The sequence below is a fragment of the Salvia splendens genome, chromosome 7 (assembly GCF_004379255.2).
Source record: "Salvia splendens isolate huo1 chromosome 7, SspV2, whole genome shotgun sequence".
In the NCBI taxonomy this organism is placed as follows: Eukaryota; Viridiplantae; Streptophyta; class Magnoliopsida; order Lamiales; family Lamiaceae; genus Salvia; species Salvia splendens.
Window position 1 is genome coordinate 23097413 of NC_056038.1, and position 19669 is coordinate 23117081.

General features: G+C 36.7%; 1 pseudogene; it reads left to right on the plus strand.

Moving 5' to 3' along the window:
* The first annotated feature begins 556 nt into the window (after positions 1-556).
* On the plus strand, positions 557-18160 carry LOC121810995 (annotated as a pseudogene).
* Positions 18161-19669: the final 1509 nt, after the last annotated feature.

The following is a 19669-nucleotide window of genomic DNA, read 5'->3' on the forward strand; positions in this document are numbered from 1 at the left end:
CTCCCGCACACGTGCATGAATTTGCCTCATAATGTCATCATACCCCCTCCACTACCACCCGCACCGCTACCGCCCGCACCAAAACCACTACTACTACCACTACTAGTCATTCAGGATATATAAAAGAAACGTAGAGAGAGATACTCATTAATACAAGTGGTGCGAATGAAATGAAATTCAACGAGCCGTATTTATAGAATTTTTGAAAAAATTAATAAAATAATCGGGACGTCCGCGCGGACGTCCGTTGGGTCAATGCAATGGCGGACGTCCGCAAGGACGTCGCGACGGACGTCCCGGGAATGCCGCGAAACTCTGGTGTCCGCAGTGAACATCCGTATCCGCGTCACCTTTGCACAATGGCGGACGTCCGACACGTCGGTCGGACGTCCGCCGGGACGAGCGCCATTGCGGATGCTCTAAGTGGACGGATGGAAAAGAATAAGCGGTTGGGCCCGCGTCAGATGGGGCCGGACTGAGTGACGTGTCACGATGAAGTTGTATAACACGCAATTTCATAAACTAGAATAATCTTTTGTCAAATTGTCAGCTCGCACCCCTCAATTTCACCCCTTCCCCTCACAGATACTACTACTTTTTTCGATAGGAAAATAAAGCTAATTTTTGTACTATTCGATTTGTATATGCAACCGATTGTCTATGCCGGAACGAGGTCCGGCCGAACGACGTCGCTCCATGAATTGGAGCCGGAGAAAATTGAGGGCGCCGGCAGCTGGGACGCCATCGAATGGACTAAAGTTGATGTATTGTGAAAATTCCCACTAGGGTTTTTCTAATTTTCTCCCACTGTGCCCTTTTTTGCAATTTCTGTTTTTCAGCAAATGTATGTGATTTTCGCTTTTCCCTTTTCCCTTTTCAGCAGGTTTCAGCTTCGAAGCCTGTTTCGCAGGGACTGCAGCAGCTGTTGCTCGAAGCGGAGTTTATCATAGTAGAGGTAATGTCAAAAATTGAGTTTCTTAGTGTTTGTGGGGCTTCGAATTTGGATTGTTAGAATTTTTGTTTAATGCGTGGTTTTGAGAATGTGAATTTAGATTTAAAGTTCGGAACTTCTGAAGGAAGCAATTAATATATATTGTACTCCAAGTTGATCATGTTAGCTATTTTAATCCCACTCCTCGACTTGCTTTAATTTTTTGGAACTTTTCCCCCCAATTTTAGGAATTCTCTAGCTTCAAGCTGCTTACCATAACTGCACAATTTGGAAACTAGTGTAGTGGTGAGATTAATGTAAGATTTCCAAATGGTGACGTTATTGGTGAAGAAATTTTTTGAAATACTTGTATCAAATGAAGGTGTAATTAGTGTTATTGAACTTTTACGTGGTTTCTAGTGCTTTTAAGAATTTTAGGTTACTGTTAGCTATTTTCACATTGCTTAGAGGAGGTGTGGGAAATAGTAATGTTTGGAATTGCTTGGTGGGCCTAGGTCTTAATTGATAAAGACTATAATGTCTATCGCTAGATGCTGTTAGAGATTCGAGTTTATTGATAGTCAAGATCAATTCAGCTTTTGGGGATTTCTCATCCCTTCATAATACTTACAATGATTCCTAATTTTTTTTTCTTATCACAACTTTGGCTTGTTGAATATGTAAAAACTTAGATGATATTTATGTTACTTGAGTAAATCTTTGTTACAACTTACTAGATTAATGAACATTGCGAATTTTGAAACCTTGTCTTCTTTGAGATAGATGCTAGAGTGTATGGATGAGAAACCCCTAATTTTGTGGAACATAGCTGTCTAGGCTAGCCACATGCATGTAAAATATATTTGTTGAATTTATCTGTCCCAGACAATGTTAAGTTGTGTGCATAAATATTGCCCTTGTTGCTTATGAGTCCTTAAAAAATGTGTCATTGTTCTGGTTTATTTGTGTTTTTCTCCTATTTCGGGAATACGCAATATTATTTGGTTGATTCTTGCTAGTATTCATTCTTCTGTAATTCTTAAGAATCTCATATCTTGTGGCATACATATATGCTTTATGCTTTATGCTTTATGCCAACTGAAAATATATTGACAAAGAAGCTATCACCCTTTTCCCTTTGCATCTTCAATCTAGAATATTTAGGGGATAAACCATTGAAGATTTATTTCCAGGGACATGGCGTTGTTCTTGTGAACACTGACGAGGCAGGAAATTCATATGTAACAAATTTTCGTCTTCTTTTCTTGGTAAGACATTGAAGTCCATTCCTTTGTTGTTAATAGTTAATACAATATCTTTCATTTTACATTAAACTTTTATGCTTTTGTACTTTATTGGTAGTTTGCCACTTATCATGCTGATCATTAACAGTTAGGTTAGATTGTAGTCTTGCACTTATTATATAGTTCTATGAACGCAATATTAGGGGAGGGTGGGAGGGGGGGGGGGATAGAAAAGCTATAGCATGACAGCCTTGACTCGTGACTGAGTATCCTGTATGGAAGTCATTTTTTTTGTTTGACCACAAGTATTCCGAACCCGCCTTTGGCATAATCCGTCTAATCCTGTTTGATCGGGTTTGCGGATTAAGGCCGAAAGTCTCCCAACGGGTGTCGGGGTTTGATCTTGTAACCTCAAGGTCACCACAGCTCCGTTCCGCAAACTGTGCTACAACCCGTTGGTTGTATGGAAGCCATTTTAATAATACTTTGAAATGATTTATTCTATTAGTTTTACCCACTAAACTCTTTGCTGACTGCTTAGGTAGATTTCATTCAGCCACATTAAAACTTGTAAATGATGCTGAATTTCTGATAGACTTCCATCTTTGACCATCACAACCTATGAATCAAACACAATATTTTGTGCTTTACATTGTTAAAATTTCAACCGCGAGTCCATTTATTTTAATCATGGTACTGCCTTTTGATGTTACAACTAACATTTATAAAATAAAATGCAACTCTATGCTTATAGCACTATTCTTTCCTTTTGTAGAGTGATGGATCTCGAAGTGTTATAGGCCTTGGCACCATACCTTTGGCAGCAATTGAGAAGTTCAGCAAAACTGTAAGTTGCAATGGATGGAGTCTATGATCTTTACTCTTCTTTTGAGAGGAGTTGTTATGCCCTTTTCAATGTGTTGTTAACTTTATAGGCAAAAAATCAACTTGATGACTCAGTTCTGCACTTAAATTTCAGAAGCCATTCCATCTAATGGGATCTGTAGTTGTTTCTTAGAGATATTAGACTAATGCTAGGAGTTCCAGATAAGGTGTTATATAAAGATGATCAAATGCTACAGGATGCATGCTGATACTTTGCATAGTTAGAGTATTGCTGCATATATTCATGCTTATACATCCTTCACAGATGCTAATCAGAAGGAATATTATATGTTAGGAATCACTGCTAATCATTTCAAAAGTTAAATACGAATAGTTTTCTCTGATTTCCCTTTGTCTTCTGCCCATCTGGAAACTGCCTTTGGGGCATCTGAATTCTATAGCCTGACTTATGGTTTTGGTCCTAAACTAATGGTCACAATAATCCATTTTCCAGTGCGATAAAAATTTCACTTTCCTGTGAAAATGTGATAGTTTTGCTTTTACACTTTTATGTATCTCAATGTTGTCAAATAGCGGCTATAGCGGGGATATTGCGCTATAGCATATCAGTTTTTAATGAAAACGCTATCGCCACACCGATACGTATCATTTTTCTGTGGCGGCCGCCATACCCGTGGCAGTCGTGGCGCCATAGCGCTACCATATCCCGCAATAGCGGTATTTTAGCCCAATTTTGACTTTTTGGTGCTAATTTTGACTTTTATTGGGCTTTTTATTTTTTAATTTAATTTTGCATAGGCCCAATCAGCCCACCCCAATAATTCTAAACCCTAATTCCACAACCCCAATCTGCCACTTTTCATCTCTACTCCTTCAGTCCTTCCACAATCTGCCACCCACCGTCGCGCCGCCCCCGCCGCCGCCGCCTATTGCAGCCTAGCCAGCACCCTACAGCCCCACTCAGTGACTCAGCCACCGCCCAGCCATACGGCCCCTCCTATTCACAATCTGCACCCCAATCTGCCGATTAATTATATTTATTTTGTAGATTCATACAAAAAAGAGAAATAGGCTCGAGCATAAGAGGATGCAAGATTTGGTTTATGTGAAATATAACCAAAAATTGCATGATAGGAACAAGCTTAGTGCAACCGATGAATTTGATCCTATTATTCTCGATGATATTGATGAGTGCAATGAGTGGCTAGTTGGGGAGTTGGATGATGATGATGATGATATTGATGGTGGTAATCATTTGGTTCATGATGACGATGATACACTTGTTTGGAACATGGTGTATAAGGCTTCGGGTGTTGGAGAGCCTAGGACATATACTAGGTCAAAGAAGAGGAAAGAATCTTCTACATCTAGTTCAAGTTGTCTTAGAGTTTCTAAGAAAAAAGAACCTATCATACCTAGAAAAGGGAAAGGGAAAAGGAAAAGGCTTGCGCTTGTAGATGAAGAATCGGAAGAGGAAGAATTCGAGGATAGTGTAAGTGGAGATCAAGAGGATGAAGCAATGGAGGATGAAGATGAAATGGATGCCGATAATAGTGATGATGATGAGCTAGAAGACTATGTTGAGCTTGATGATTGATGTCTATTGAGCTTATCATGGTTTTATGTTTTGTTGAACACTTGAACTAAAGACTTTAATTGCTAGACTTTTATATAATTGTTTTCTATTTTATGCTTTATTACATGTTTTTAGAGTTTTTAATGTTATATTTTTATTATTTTCTAATTTTTTGAATTATATATGAATATATAAATATTATTTTATATATTTAATTAATGACCGCTATATCCCGCCATACCGATACGCTATATCCCTGTGGCATTTTTCGGGCGAACCGCCATGAACCGCTATACTGCTTTGACAACATTGATGTATCTCATATTCTTATGTTTCTTTTTGCATTATTTGTTTCTTGAATTTTCTTTCTTAAGCAGTTATTTTGTTATTTGATAATGCAAGATCTTGAATTCTGATACTTGTTATTGGTTGGAAGGGTATGAAGCTGCCATTGGCTCCCAGGCAGACATAAGTATCCATCTCAACGATTGCTTCAGGTCATTGGTATGCTGCTCAGCATCCTTTCTTAGAAACTAAATATATTGAGAACAATTGATAATCTTTGGAAGTTTGGATTGACTAATCTTTTGGATTTTTTTCTACTTTGAGGCGAAAATACAATAAAGGTTCCCAAAATGGGAAACTTTTTTTTTTTTTTTGCAAGAACAGAGAAAACGTGTTTGTTGGTAAAAAGGAGGCCATGTTTGGGTGACGGGAAAGTAAAGTTGACAAAGAAAATAATTCCAAGGAAAATGAATCCTCGGAATATGATTCCTAACAACTTTACTTTCCTATGTGTGGAGTAATAACTAAATTTTTCATTAATAAAATAATTATAATAATAAAACATAATTATATTAATTTCATTATTATATTTATTATTGTGATGGATTATTTAATAATTGTATCTGTATTTTCTTAATTTATAAGTTCATAACATTATAATCATAAAAGATAAAATAATAAATATAATAATTATTATAATTAAATTATAATTATATTTACTGATATTATAATTAAATAAATTTCATTAACAATTTGTTAATTAATTGTTAATTTCTAAAATAATAAAAATATAAATAATATAAATATATAACTATATTGTAATTATTTATTAAATTAACTGATAATAAATAATATAATAATACTATTATTGTTTCTATTATAATTATAATTGTGATAATAATTATTTCTTATATTATAATTAAGAAATAGAATACCTAAGAAAAGCTAGGATTCAGAATCATTAAAAGTTGTATTATTTTCCTTATTTTCATTAAAAGTTGTATTATTTTCCTTATTTTCAGGATTCTGATTACTTTCCTAGTTTGATTAAAAACCAAAATAAACACAGGAATTTAAAAATTGAGGATTCAGATTACTTTCCCAACTAGAATCGAGGAAACCAAGCATGACCAAAGCCCAATCTTTCGCCTCGAAGTTGAAAAAAAACCATTCTTTTGTGGTAAATGATATTATGGCATGCCAGTTTAGTCTTAAGTCATCAGCAACTTATAGTTTTTGCATGTTTTATTGTTCCTTCTATGTTTGTACCTCATACATAAATAAGCTTGTGTGTTTGATTTTCTTTGATTTCATTGTCCTATGAAACTTTGTTGCAGGTAAAGATATGAGAATTATTGTCTTTGGCTTTCGGCCTCGGACGAAACAGGTCAGTTATTCTATATGTGGAAATTCACTTTTTTTTTTCTTATGCTACGTTGGTGATTATATCCATGATGCTTATGGTATTTTATAGCCTTTAAATTGTTCTGGTGAGGATTGCTAAGGAATTGTTCTCTTCAAAGTCTTGTAGTCAATTCTTGCTCTCTGTTATGTATTCTAGGCATGAAATTATCAGTCTCTCTTTGCTTATGCTAGAAACTATGGTGATATACTTGCATGCATTGACTGGACACAATAGCATAATTATTTGAATAATGTAAGTATGCATGAATTTAAATTAGCATCGAATTTATATGGAACTTCGTAAGTTGTTGGTTTTGTGAGTATTTAGAAAGATGTATTAATGCAGAGTCACTTATATAGCCTATCTGGGTCTCTAAAGTTTACAAATATACTCAAATTCTGCACTTCTACTAGCTTAGCTGCTGGACTTTATTCGTGACAAAAGATGCAACAATTTTAACAGAAGATCTGGCTTTCTATAAGCTTAAAAATTACCTTAATGATGAAGTATCAACACTCGTTTGTTTGGTGTGGATTAAGAAGTACTCCCTCCATACCAAGGTTGTTGGGGCGTTTCTTTTGGGTACGGGATTTAAGAAATTGATTTGTTAAATGTTAAAATGGAGAGTGGAAAGTAAGAGAGGGAATAAAGCAATGTTATCAATCTCGTATGGCGGCTTATGGCGGTTCGCCTAAAAACCGCTACAGGGATATGGCGGTCAATAATTAAATAAATAAAATAATACTTATATATTATATATAATTCAGAAATTAGAAAATAATTAAAATATAACATCTAAAACACTTTAAACAATTAATAAAGTATAAAATACAACTCTAACCTCCATGTTTCTTGCATAATGCCCCATTCCTAAATACAATACACACGCAATGTTGTCAAATGTCGGATATGGCGGTGCTATGGCAGCGACATGGCGCTATGGCATGGCGTTCTGTGGTGGAAATGCCATAGCAACATGGCGCTGCCATAGCACCGCCATATCCGCCATTTGACAACATTGCGTGTGTACTGCATTTAGGAATGAGGCATTATGCAAGAAACATGTATGTTAGAGCTGTATTTTATGCTTTATTAATTGTTTTAAGAGTTTTAGAAGTTATATTTTTCTTATTTTCCAATTTTTGAATTATGTATAAATAATAAGTATTATTTTATTTATTTAATTATTGACCGCCATATCCGCCATACTAATACGCCATATCCCTGTGGCGGTTTTTAGGCGAACCGCCATAAGCCGCCATACGAGATTGATAACACTGGGTGCAAGCTGAATTCACTTTAATAATTTTTTTGTTATCACGTTGAAGCTAGCCTGACTGGTTAGCTACAGGAACTGGAGCTGTCCTTGCTCGATCTTCACAACCATTGGTTGGCCTCATGATGAACATGAGAAGGTAATTATAGGATGAATAAAATTTTGTGGGTCTGCTGATTTGAACGGGCTGTGGGCCATTTCATAGAAACTGTTATTTGTAATTGTGATCTAGTAGGAAGTAAGAGTTCTGTACTAGCTTGTAGTCTCTTACTCTTCCATATAAGGGCTATTGAACCCATACACTCTTTTTGCAGCAATGCTGATGAGAAACTAGTTGCGGCACTTTGGACGCAGCTTTCTGGAGTAAGGGAACGCCGGAGGTAACATATCTTAATTTAGTTTACCAACAGTATTCATTTTCTTCTCTATAGTTCTACCATGTTTGGCTGTCAATTGGTCTTACCCTAGCTCACCCTTATCTTAATTTGTTTTGTTTATCGAGCAACTGAATAACCTGGAATTTGTTAAATAGTGTGAGATATTTAACTGAAGTTCTTTTCATACTTTCATTAGTGAATCATCTAATCAAAATTTTCATCTAGGAAGTTATATATAGCTGATGCAAGGCCTAGAAAAAATGCACTGGCAAATGGTGCAATGGCGGTGGGTCAGAATCCTCCGCCAACTACTCCCAGTCTGAGGTCTGTCTAAATCTATAGACAAATTGTGCATCCTAACTTATAGAAGTACTTTGTATTTCTATAAATGGTGCTTTCTTCTCATCCTTCCCTTTCGATACATCAGATCGTCTTCTTTGGTATAGACAATATACATGCAATGCGCAAGAGTCTTGCTCGGCTGAGAGACTATGTTGATACTCATGGTGCCAAGTCGTCCGACGGGATGTCTTCATTTTTGGTACTCCCTCCGTCCCATTAAATATGCAACATTCGCTTTTCGGCACGGGATTTTATGTAGTGTTGTTTTGTGAGTTAATGAACAGAGAGTAAAGTAAGAGAGAAGAAAAAGTAGAGAGAGTATTGTTTCCATTTTTAGAAACGTTTCATTTTTAATGGGACAGATCAAAAAGGAAAACGTTTCATTTCTAATGGGACGGAGGGAGAATGATTTTGTTGCACCTTAAGAGTATAATTTTCTTTATAATTTATACTCATTGGTCTTTATTAGGTGATTAATGATGACTTACTATGTATAGTTAGGCTTTTGCTTACATTTGTTGCAATCTTTCATCACTCATTTACTTTTAAACATCTTCTAGAATTTAATGATATTTGGTATTGTGCCAACTTTAATTAGACTCCTTTCACTACTGAAGCTAGATTGCAAATTAATTGCCTCATGTATTGACAAGATTGCATTCATTATATGCTACTCCCTCCGTCCCATTAAATATGAAACATTTGCTTTTCTGCATGGGTTTTATTTAGTATTGTTTTGTGAGTTAATGAAGAGAGAATAAAGAAAGAGAGGAAAAAGTAGATATGTTGTTGTTTTCATTTTAGGAAACGTAGCTTTTTTAATGGGACCACCCAAAAAGGAAAAAAGTTTAATTTTTAATGGGACGGAGTACTAAATATGCCCAACTGTAGTCTGTTGTTATGTCAAATTCTTGGCTGAAAACATCTGCAGCTCTGGCCAGGCCTGGCCTGGCCTGGCCTGATGTTCTTTTACTACGACATAATATGTTCTTTTACTAGGACCATTATGTCAAATTCTTGGCTGAAAACATCTGCAGCTCTGGCCAGGCCTGGCCTGGCCTGGCCTGATGTTCTTTTACTAGGACCAGTGTTGTTAAAATCGCGCCCCGAGCGCGCTTGGGTCGCGGGTCGCAAGGGTCGAGACCGACCTCGCCCCGATGCGGCGGGGTCGTGCGAGATCCGTGGAGCGACGGTGGGGCGCGCCTTGGTCGCCTGGGTCGCCGTGGGTCGCCTGGGCCGTCTGGGTCGCCGTGGAGCGAGCCGATTTTTTCTTCTCCTTTCTTCTTCATCAGCCACCACTCCTTCGGTGGGTCTTCTTCAGCAAAAGCAAAAATCACTTTATTCTTCAGCCACCACTCCTTCGACGACTCGACGTCCAGATTCTCAAGGTTTATCTACATGTACGAGCATCAAAGTTTTTATGTATTCTCCTATTTTTCATCGTTTTTCTTGGGTGAACTCAAATTAAAGTTTGGCTTTTTATCTTTCTTGCATCGGGGTTTGTGAAAAAAATGAGTGTAGAGGTTGAACATGATTTGGCAAGAGGAGAATGAGAGTTGGTACAGGTGTAATCTTGTCCAAAATCCCATAATTAGTTTGTTGAGTTTTGATTTGAATAATAAAAAAAGGTGTCAGGATTAAATATTCTATAAATTGTGTCAGCTTCCGTGAAGCAAAGCAAGAGAGAGATAAATATTTACAGATGCTTCCGTGAAGCAAAGCAATTATGTGTTACTTTTTTCCAACTTTTTTCTCTCATATTCCATTTTTTACATGTTTCTTGGCCTTTTTTGTTTTTTTAAAGCACTTGTTCACGAGGTCATGTCGGATGAATAAAAATAATTATTAGTTTTTTTATCAATAGCAATTTCAGACACTGTGAATTATCATTAATTATAAATAAATGATTGTTTCTTTCTACAGATCATTTTTATACAAAATGTCTCAAGACCCGACTAGGAAATATGCAAGAGCTTATTCGGATACCAGACATAAACTTACATGCAACTTTCTACGGATCATTTTGGAACTTTGATGATTTTTGATAATAAAATTCAGTTATTTAGTTATGTAATGTTGTTTAAAAATTTATATTTTTCGTCTAATCTTCTTCTTCTTTTTTTTTTAATATGGAGTAATGATGTATGTAGATTTATTTGATGTGATAAACATTCAAGCAACAAACTTATAAAAGAGATATAAATATAATCATCATTCGGCTATTCTGGCGCCCCGATTCGTGGGTCTCTCGCCCCGTCGCCCCATCGCCCCGCGACCCGGGGTCCCCCCTCATCGCCCCGGGGCGCCCCGCGACCCCTAACAACACTGACTAGGACCATTTTAATCGAGAATCTGATTTATATGCCACCAATCCAACATACATTTAACGGGTTGTTTTGTTTCATTTCTATTCTGTAAATTTCTGCAGCAACATCTATGTTCCATATTTCATTTTTTCTCAGCACTTAAACAACACATCTTCCTAATTATTTTGTATATATTTTTCACCTCATTCATAGAATATGAAAAACTTTCTTATCTAGAAGCTTGCTTCCCAGAAATTTAACGATGCACTCAACTCCCCCTAATGTCACTCCAAGTCATGCGTCATATAAATATATGTTTCTGTTTTGTCATTTTATGAACTGTCTCTCCATTACGTCACTGTGCCTGTAAAAGGTGTTTTCAAGGTTGCAGTGATTGAATAATTAGCAATCTCTCTTTAAAGGGTTTATGTTCCGATTTATACAAGAGAGAGTTCTGTTAATTTTTTTTTTCTGTCTGTTGCTTTGTTTCGCCTAATATTAGTAGTAGTAATGTGGTATAGCCGGGTAATGAGTTTTCATCTTTCACAAACTGTAGGCAGAGCTTGTAGGGATCATAAGAATTTTTTTTTGTCTATTCGCTAGTAATTTTTTTAAGTTTATATGTGTATTCTTGCATTTCTGTTGATAGAGGCACGGTGGATGGACTTGGGGAGGAGGAAATCTCAGCAGTATGTCTGCTTCAGTCTCAACTCTGGGGGACAGCAGCTGGTTGATACACATTCAGGGTGTCTTGGCTGGCTCAGCATGGATTGTTGCCCACATTGCTCTAGAATCAGCTACGGTGCTGGTTCACTGTAGGTAAGATATTTGACTGTCTTTGTAAATGGTAATCATTTTTATATACGCAGTACCACAGTTTTGTCATAGTGAGTGATAAGTATCGCTTACCTTTGACAGACTCATAAATTGTGTTTCTATCAGCTGGCATCATGCTTTATGTTGACCTCCTTTTGAATCTGGATTTGTTTGTTTTTGCTGTTCAGAAAATGCTTATTTGGTAAAAAGTTATTATCACGCAGTTTGGTATTACTCCCGACTAAAAAGTACCTGTTGCACTGATCCTCATTTAACGTCTATTGGTACTTAATATGTACATCTTGCTATAAGTAGATAGCTAAATGCCAAAACAAAAGCAATGTTACCGACTTTGCGAAGGCCAAGATGGAGTATTTTTTTTATGAAAACTGCATTGAAGAACGTTGCCAATTAGCTACGACATCACCCAACGGCGCCAGCCAAGAGACGCCAAATATGACGTCGATGTTCCGCAATGGAAACACATAACAAGAAAGGAGAAAGGTCTTCGACGCCAACTGTAGGGGCAAGGCGCGACAGATTCCCAACGCCCGGATTGTCGACCCGTTGCCCAGCGTGACCAAATAGGGAGCGGTCAGCGTGATTGGTAGCTGAAGCTGGCGCACGAGCTGATCCGAAATGAAACAGTGGCTTGCCCCGCTGTCCACTATAACCAAAACCTTGTGCAGGGTGATGTCCCCGAACAACTTCGTGGTATAGGATGTGTTCAGACCGTTGCAGGATAACTCCGAGAGCTAGAGTTCCACATTTCTAACCTCGCCGTCCTGTTCCGTCGAACGGGTCGTCGTCGTTGCGATGATGACGTTGAGAGTCTTCGGGGGGCATCGATGAGCCGGACCAAATTTGAGGCCACACTGAAACATGTCCCGGTCGCCTCATGTTCACGGCTGCCTCATGTTCACGGCTGGATCACCGTAAAGAAGCAGATCCGAAGACTTGATCGAGAACCCTGCAGTGAGGGTCGTCCGAACTTCCGCCATAAAAGCCTCGAGTTGAGACCCGATTCTGAAACTCGCTCGTTCATTGTAGAACACTGAATATTGAGTTCATCAACCATTGCAGTCAACGCCTCCGTCTTCTTGTCCAGATCCCTAGCGACCTTCTCTAATCCATCTAACCGTGTGTCCGTATTACGCGTATTTACCATCGTCTCTGATCTAATGAAAAGAGTACGGGGAGTGCTCGGTCGAGGCGAGGAAGAAATAAACTTCCGCACCACAGTGATTATACAAAGAAGAACCAATATAAGCGAAGGGGAACACTCGGCTCTATTAAATGAATTGAGAACAGGAACAAAGAGAAATCCCCACGCGGGAGGCCTACGTCCAATACCGATATTCCGAAGATGATTTTTATCACCTTGGAACGTCAATATATAGACTTACAATTTGCAAAAATATGCAACAACTTATAGAAATGAGTAAAGGTCAATTCGGTCCTAAACATATGACCAAAATACAAATTTGGTCCAATAACATTCATTTTTTGAAAAACAAGTGCATAAAAAATAAAAATGTTGACGAAGTAGTCCTTTTTTCGACGGTTCCATAAAAAACTAACGGTCAACGCTAATGACTGTTAGTTTTTTGATGGAACCGTAAAAAAAGGACCACTCCAACAAGGATTTCATTTGTTATAAACCTGTTTTTCAAAAAGTGAATGTTTTGGACCAAATTCGTACGATGGTCATATATTTAGGACCAAAATTGACCTTTACTCTAAAGATATCTACAACAACTTAAATTCAAAATTCAAATCTACTCAACAGCCTAACTACCGCCGAGATGTATGCGCGCCTGCCTCTTTCGCCGTTTCCTTGGATTCAGTTGGCTAAACGATATGGCGGTTCCCCCGTTTGTAGACCCGTCACTGCTAGTACTTTCTCCTAATAGCAATAATTAAATACTCCCTTCCGTCCCACTTTACGAGACACATTTTCCTTTTAGGAATGTCCCACTCTAAAGAAACATTTCTTAAAATAGAAATGTCACTCTTACTTTTTTCTCTCTCCACTTAACTCGCAAAACTATATTGCATAAAATCTCGTGGCGAATAAGAAATGCTCCACTCAGAGTGGGACGGAGGGAGTATATGTTAATATCTTTGGTTCTCATCAAGATACTCGGTAAAAATGGAACTTCGGTTCTACTTTTGTGAGAGATGCTATTTTTTACTCTGTCATTCAGAACATATTATCACTATTCAATTCTTCGGATGCCAAGGACCAGGGGAAGAAATACTTTTTTCGTCTTGTACCTGATATGCATGCCTATACAAAAGAGGTGGACATCTCAGATTTTAACCATATCCCATGAAGATTTTTTGGCTGCTTCAATTGCAGGATTAGTCTATTTTGTGCATCTTTTACAACATTCTTTGATATTTTATAAAATGGTCAAAAATAATGTTTGTAGTGATGGATGGGATAGAACAACTCAGCTGGTTTCTCTTGCAAGTTTGTTGCTAGATCCATACTACCGGACGTTCAAAGGTTTCCAGGTACGGCTATATACTGCTCTGCCTTCATCTAGCTGCTTCAAATTGATATCATGATGTGGTTGCCCTTTTTTTCGTATGTATCCTCTTACTAGTAAATCAGTCCATCATTGAGCGAGACAGAAACGTTCAACTCTGGCACAATTAGTTCAAATTGGATGCAATAGCTAATTATATAGATTTTAGGGGGTTTTGAAGAGTCATTACTTAACGTTAAATAAGGTAGAGCTGAAGTGCCTGTTCATGCTGTGTATTTATGGTATACTGGCCACCTTCACGATATTTAATGGGTAAAGAAATAATAATTTGATGCACCACCAAAATATTAACAAATTTTCTGTGAAGATCAGCTCATTTTTAAGTTTAGTAACAGTGTCGAAATGGGTTGCGTTATAGTACTCCTAATTCCTATACAAAACACAACTTTTTCAACTTTTTTGTATATTAAAATTATCAATACAAACATTACTTTATCATCTGACTTGTATTGATATACTTACGTCTTTGGATTTTTTTTAACAATCAAACATAGTAATTATTTTGTCCATAAATCAAATTCAAATGCAAATGTAGATATCATCAGTTACTATCATCTGACTTGTATTGATATACTTATGTCTTTGTGTGATACTTTATATTCAAATTTGTATGTTGTGTTGACTGTTGATAAAGTTATGTCTTTGTGTTGATAATTTTAACATGCCGAATTGAAATGTGTTCTGTATTGGAAATTAGTTTTTATTTGATCACAACCCGTGTCAAAATAACATGGAAAGGTGAAACAAATTTGATCACGGTTTTGGAAGTGTATTATTGTCACTTATAGAAGCTGGTCGAACTGGGAGAGAGTTACACTGTCATGCAGATGATTGTTTTTGTCACAATGCTGTCTTTCTCTGTTTCTCAATCGCTGATGGGGCCCTATGTTTGAATTGAATTTGGTGATGAATATCTCACAGTGGATTGATTGTGTTTCGCAATTGTTACGAATGTATCCCTAAGCCTTTGAGTTCTCTTCGGTAATGTATCTTCATCAGATTCATAATGAGATAGCTAAACACTATGAATTAAGCCGTAATGCTGCTTGCTAACTCTGACTTATGGCTTTGCAGGTTTTCCTGGTAGATTTAGTAGATTCTGCTCTTTCCTGCCGATTTGGAAACTTTTTCTGTAACAGGTATAGACATTTATTCTTTCCTTGCTTGCTCACTGCCATAATAATGGAATAATTGTGTTATCATCGCAAGTTCCCTGTTATATGGTGGTGTTCGGTTTTCTAAATAAAATAATACCAAGATACAATCTAGGATTGAGTTGTGAGATTATTTTCGTCATAGGGGGGTTGGCTATGACTAATTATCCCTTGATTATCCATTTAGGATTGAATTGTGGTATTAAATCTCATGAACCAAACACACCACTCATATGTACTATTTTTATTAGGGATACTTGCTGAATAAATCATAACATACTGAACTATTTTTCAAATTCAACACGGCTTTTATACATTTCAATTATACTGTCATTTTTATCGGTGGAAATCCAATATCCCCAAATTTTCTATGAAATTTGTACAATGTGCATTGTTAAAATGACATCATTTTAACGCGATCTCCAATTCGATACAAATCTGAACGTAATAGTATTAATGAAACCTTTTTAAAAGTTGTGTTCAATTTTCAAAGGAGTAAAGTACTATTTTAGTCCTTAACATATGACCGAAATACAAAGTTGATTCAGAACATTCACTTTTTGAAAATTGATTCCTAAACAAATGAAATCGTCGTCGAATTGGTCCTTGTTTGACGATTCCGTCAAATACTAATGGTCAACGAACTATTAGTGAAATTTTGACTAAATTAGAATATTAATTCATAATCAATTAAAATAAAATAATATAGACAATAATAAAATAAAAATTCACTTTTATCCGTTGTGAATTTCTTATTTTTTTTGACAAAGTGAATTTCTTATTTTTTTTAATTTTCTGTTTTATTTTATTTTATTTTATTTTGATTAACCATGGATTAATATTCTAACTTGGTCAAAATTTCACTAATCATCTGTTGACTGTAAGATTTTGACGGAACCGTCAAAAAAGGACCGGTCCGACGACGGTTTCATTTGTTTAGGACTCGATTTTCAAAAGTGAATGATCTGGACCATCTTCGTATTTCGGCCATATGTTTAGGACCAAAATAGTACTTTACTCTTCAAAACTACATGACTAGCTTTTGTCTCATTTATGCTTTGTTAAATCAGTGAGAGAGAAAGGCAGCAAGCTGGTATTTATGATGCATGTGGGTGCTTGTGGGTGTACTTGGCTGATTTGCGTGCTTCAGATAGATCTTCTGGTCATTATAACCATTTCTACGACGCATCAAAATTTCAAGGTCCATTATTACCTCCTGCTGCAGCTTTAGCACCAACACTTTGGCCTCAGTTCCACCTTCGATGGGCTTGTCCATCAGAAGCCCAAGCTGGGGAGATAGAGGCACACTGTAGAAACATGGCTTAGAAGATATCTGAATTGCAGAAGGTACGTAATTTGTTTTTCCAGTGGTTTTTGCTTTGCAAATAATAAAACTTGATCAATTTCTCTTCGTCATTATTCCCTAATATCCTCTATTTTTGTTGTGTTGTATCTATGCCGGTTACACTGGAGAAACTCATTCCTTTCTAGACAGGGTGCACAAAAAGCCAAATGGTTTTCTACAATCATTTGATTCACGCACATCATAAAAACCAAATTGAAAGAAACTGTTCGTTCTCATGACAAAATAATGAAGATAATGTTCCCATCCTTTTCAAGAAAACAACAAATAAAGATTTTTACCGATGACCAACTATCCTCCCTAGTCCCATCACAGTGAGCATGAATTCTGTCAATGCGATGTGAAGGTCATACTTGAACTAGGAAAGAGTAGTATGTGTGTTTGTTTGTAAAAATCTGCGCTAGAGTTGTTGCTTAAGGAACACGAGCTCCAAATTACTACTTTTCTCCACATAAGACATTCTAAATCAGAGTTCCAGCTAAGTTGAATAAGTACATGCATTTGGCATCTTTGTATCGGTTTTGGTAGGGGAGGCAAGAGGCTGGGTTTGGGAATTGGGATTGGTGATTTTATAATATTTCTTTCTCAATTTATGCTTATATAAAGATATTCAAAGCCCAATAAATGATTTCCCAATAACCGACTAGCCTTTGCTTCATACAACAATAATCGGGATTGGTGATTTTATAATATTTCTGCTTAAATGATTTCCCAGTAATATTTCTGCTTATCTAAAGATGGATTCAAAGAGTAATCAGATATTAACAAATGTTGGCAGGCAAAAGATTTGGCAGAGGCAAAACTAAGAGAAACAACGTCAGCTGTGGCGTCTTTGACTGATGAGTTGCGAAATGAGAAGCTCAGCAACAGCTCGATAAGGGACTGGGCTAGGAGTGCCAAAAGGGAAAATGTTGCTATAAAGCGGGCAATACAATCACTTGGGTGCAAGGTTCAGTTTTCTGAAGACGGTGATTGTATTGTTGGCATCGAGAACATTGCAACAGAGATTCCTCAAAAATCTCTCTTTTCCATTGTGGATGTGCAGTCTAGTTTGTACATGCAAAGTGATGAGAAACCAGACAGTCTCGTGTACGTTACTCGTGATGAAGATGATGATTCCATCAACCCTATAGACCGGGTATGTGAATCTTTATGCCCTCTATGCACGCGAGAGGGAGGGTGTAGATGGCCCGAAGCCGGTTGTGACCAATTTGGGAGTCAGTTTGTCGGTTTGAAGGCGAACTTTGATGCTTTTGACCGGCTTTCTATATACGACAGCTATATCCAGTCGCAGTAGAAGCTTTGGAGGTTGTTACAAAGCATTTTTGTGAGAGAGAATATAAAGAAAAAAAAAGGGATGGACACTCGCATTCAATACAAGTCTTCGGGAGGTGTATATACATAGGCACGAGTCAGCCTCGATTTCGACCGATCCATGGACGTAGCACAAGGCAAGTTCTTGTTTAATACTCTGATGTCATGGGGTTAGGCTCTAACGATCTAAATCTCTTTGTAAAGGTAAGCAGTCGACATTCAGCGATCAGGTAGTATGTGTATAGAATCCTAAATAATTAGATATAGCTCTAATTTTTTGCCACCCCTTAAATGAATAAGTACATTTTGTCACTGTAATAGTACTTTCTTATACTGAGATCAATCATTTATTAAGATGAAATTCTTGATAGTACTGCTCCGAATGGCATATGATAATTTTGGTATATCCTATGTTCCTAAATACTACAAAGATTAATCAAGTATGTATGTGGGATTTTTATATTTCATGATTTGCATTAGGAATACGTAAGCAAAGACAGATTGAATTGATAAATGGAAGCAGGAGAAAGGAGCAGTAGGCAAAGAAAGTTGAGTTGAGTGATAGTACTATGTTGTTACATACTTAGTTGAAGGGTTAATCTTGATATGTGGAAGGAATAAATCCGTCTACATTAATCACCCAACTTAACGTAGAATGGAACTTAACATGCTCATTCTAGTGCATCTGAAAAATGTCAACTTCAAATACCTTTATAATTAACTCGTACAAAAATGTAACACCCTTGATTTTCGAATAATAAAATTTTTCTATTGAATGCAATATGGTTATTAAAATGAAATTTCTGAAAAATAATATTTAGTTTCTCGCGGAGCGGAGAATTAAATATTTTGGGTTGCACGAATAATATTCTTTGGAGCGATGAATTCTTTTAGTTGCTTTGTGAACCTTGGAAAATATGAATGTTGAGGAAATGTTATAATACTTGCATAACACTAAGGGACTATTTATGTTTTTGGATTGGACGAAGGGGAGTGCGTACTTTGATTTAATATTCATACTTGCGTAGTGTGAATTAATTTGGTGGAGAAGAATATCTTCGATCTTCGTGGAATTTATTTAAAGTACTATATGTAGTACGCGGTGTGTTTGAAGTCGATTTTGAAGAATTAATATTTAGAACAACACTAAATATTAATTAATTGCGTTGGATGATTTTAATCTTTGTTGGGAACGGGACGACGAAATTAACTAAAGTTTTTCGTGAACTTTAATTAATAAAAAGAGTTGCGAAAAGTAAAGTAAATATTTGGGCTTCTCAAATAAATAATAGAGTCCAATGTTTATTACAAAATTGGCTTTGGGCCTATGAACTAAATAAATAAGTAAATAAGTGGGAGATGCTTAATCCTTTTTTAGCCCAATCCCTCCATATTTTTCTTTCACGGCAGATCCTCCAAAAAAAAATCGAGAAATTTCAGAATATGAGTTTAAATTCGCTGACCTTTATCACAAACAAGAAAGAAACGAGAAAAGTGGAGGAAGTGCACGGCCAATCTCAATCCCATTCAAAACCATGTATCATTCTCCACAATTCTTTCGATATATTCAAGCATATACATTTGGTTTTGACAGAATCATAACTAAGAAGAGCACTTTCTTTCTGTCCCTTTCACAAATCAAATTCGGCAGAAGGTATACTCCCTCCCAAATCCATATCTCAATGTTCAATTCATACATGAGCATACCATACAATTGTTGAAAACGTGAAGGAAATAGAAAAGCCTCAAGCTTTTCATTTCCTAAGCCTTTTGGCTTTTCACTCCCAAGGTAACCTCCAAAATGTTTATGAGGTGTCTTATTGCCGAGACTCTTCATGTAGGTACTCCTATCCTATAAATAGGTGGAGTTTTGGGAGAT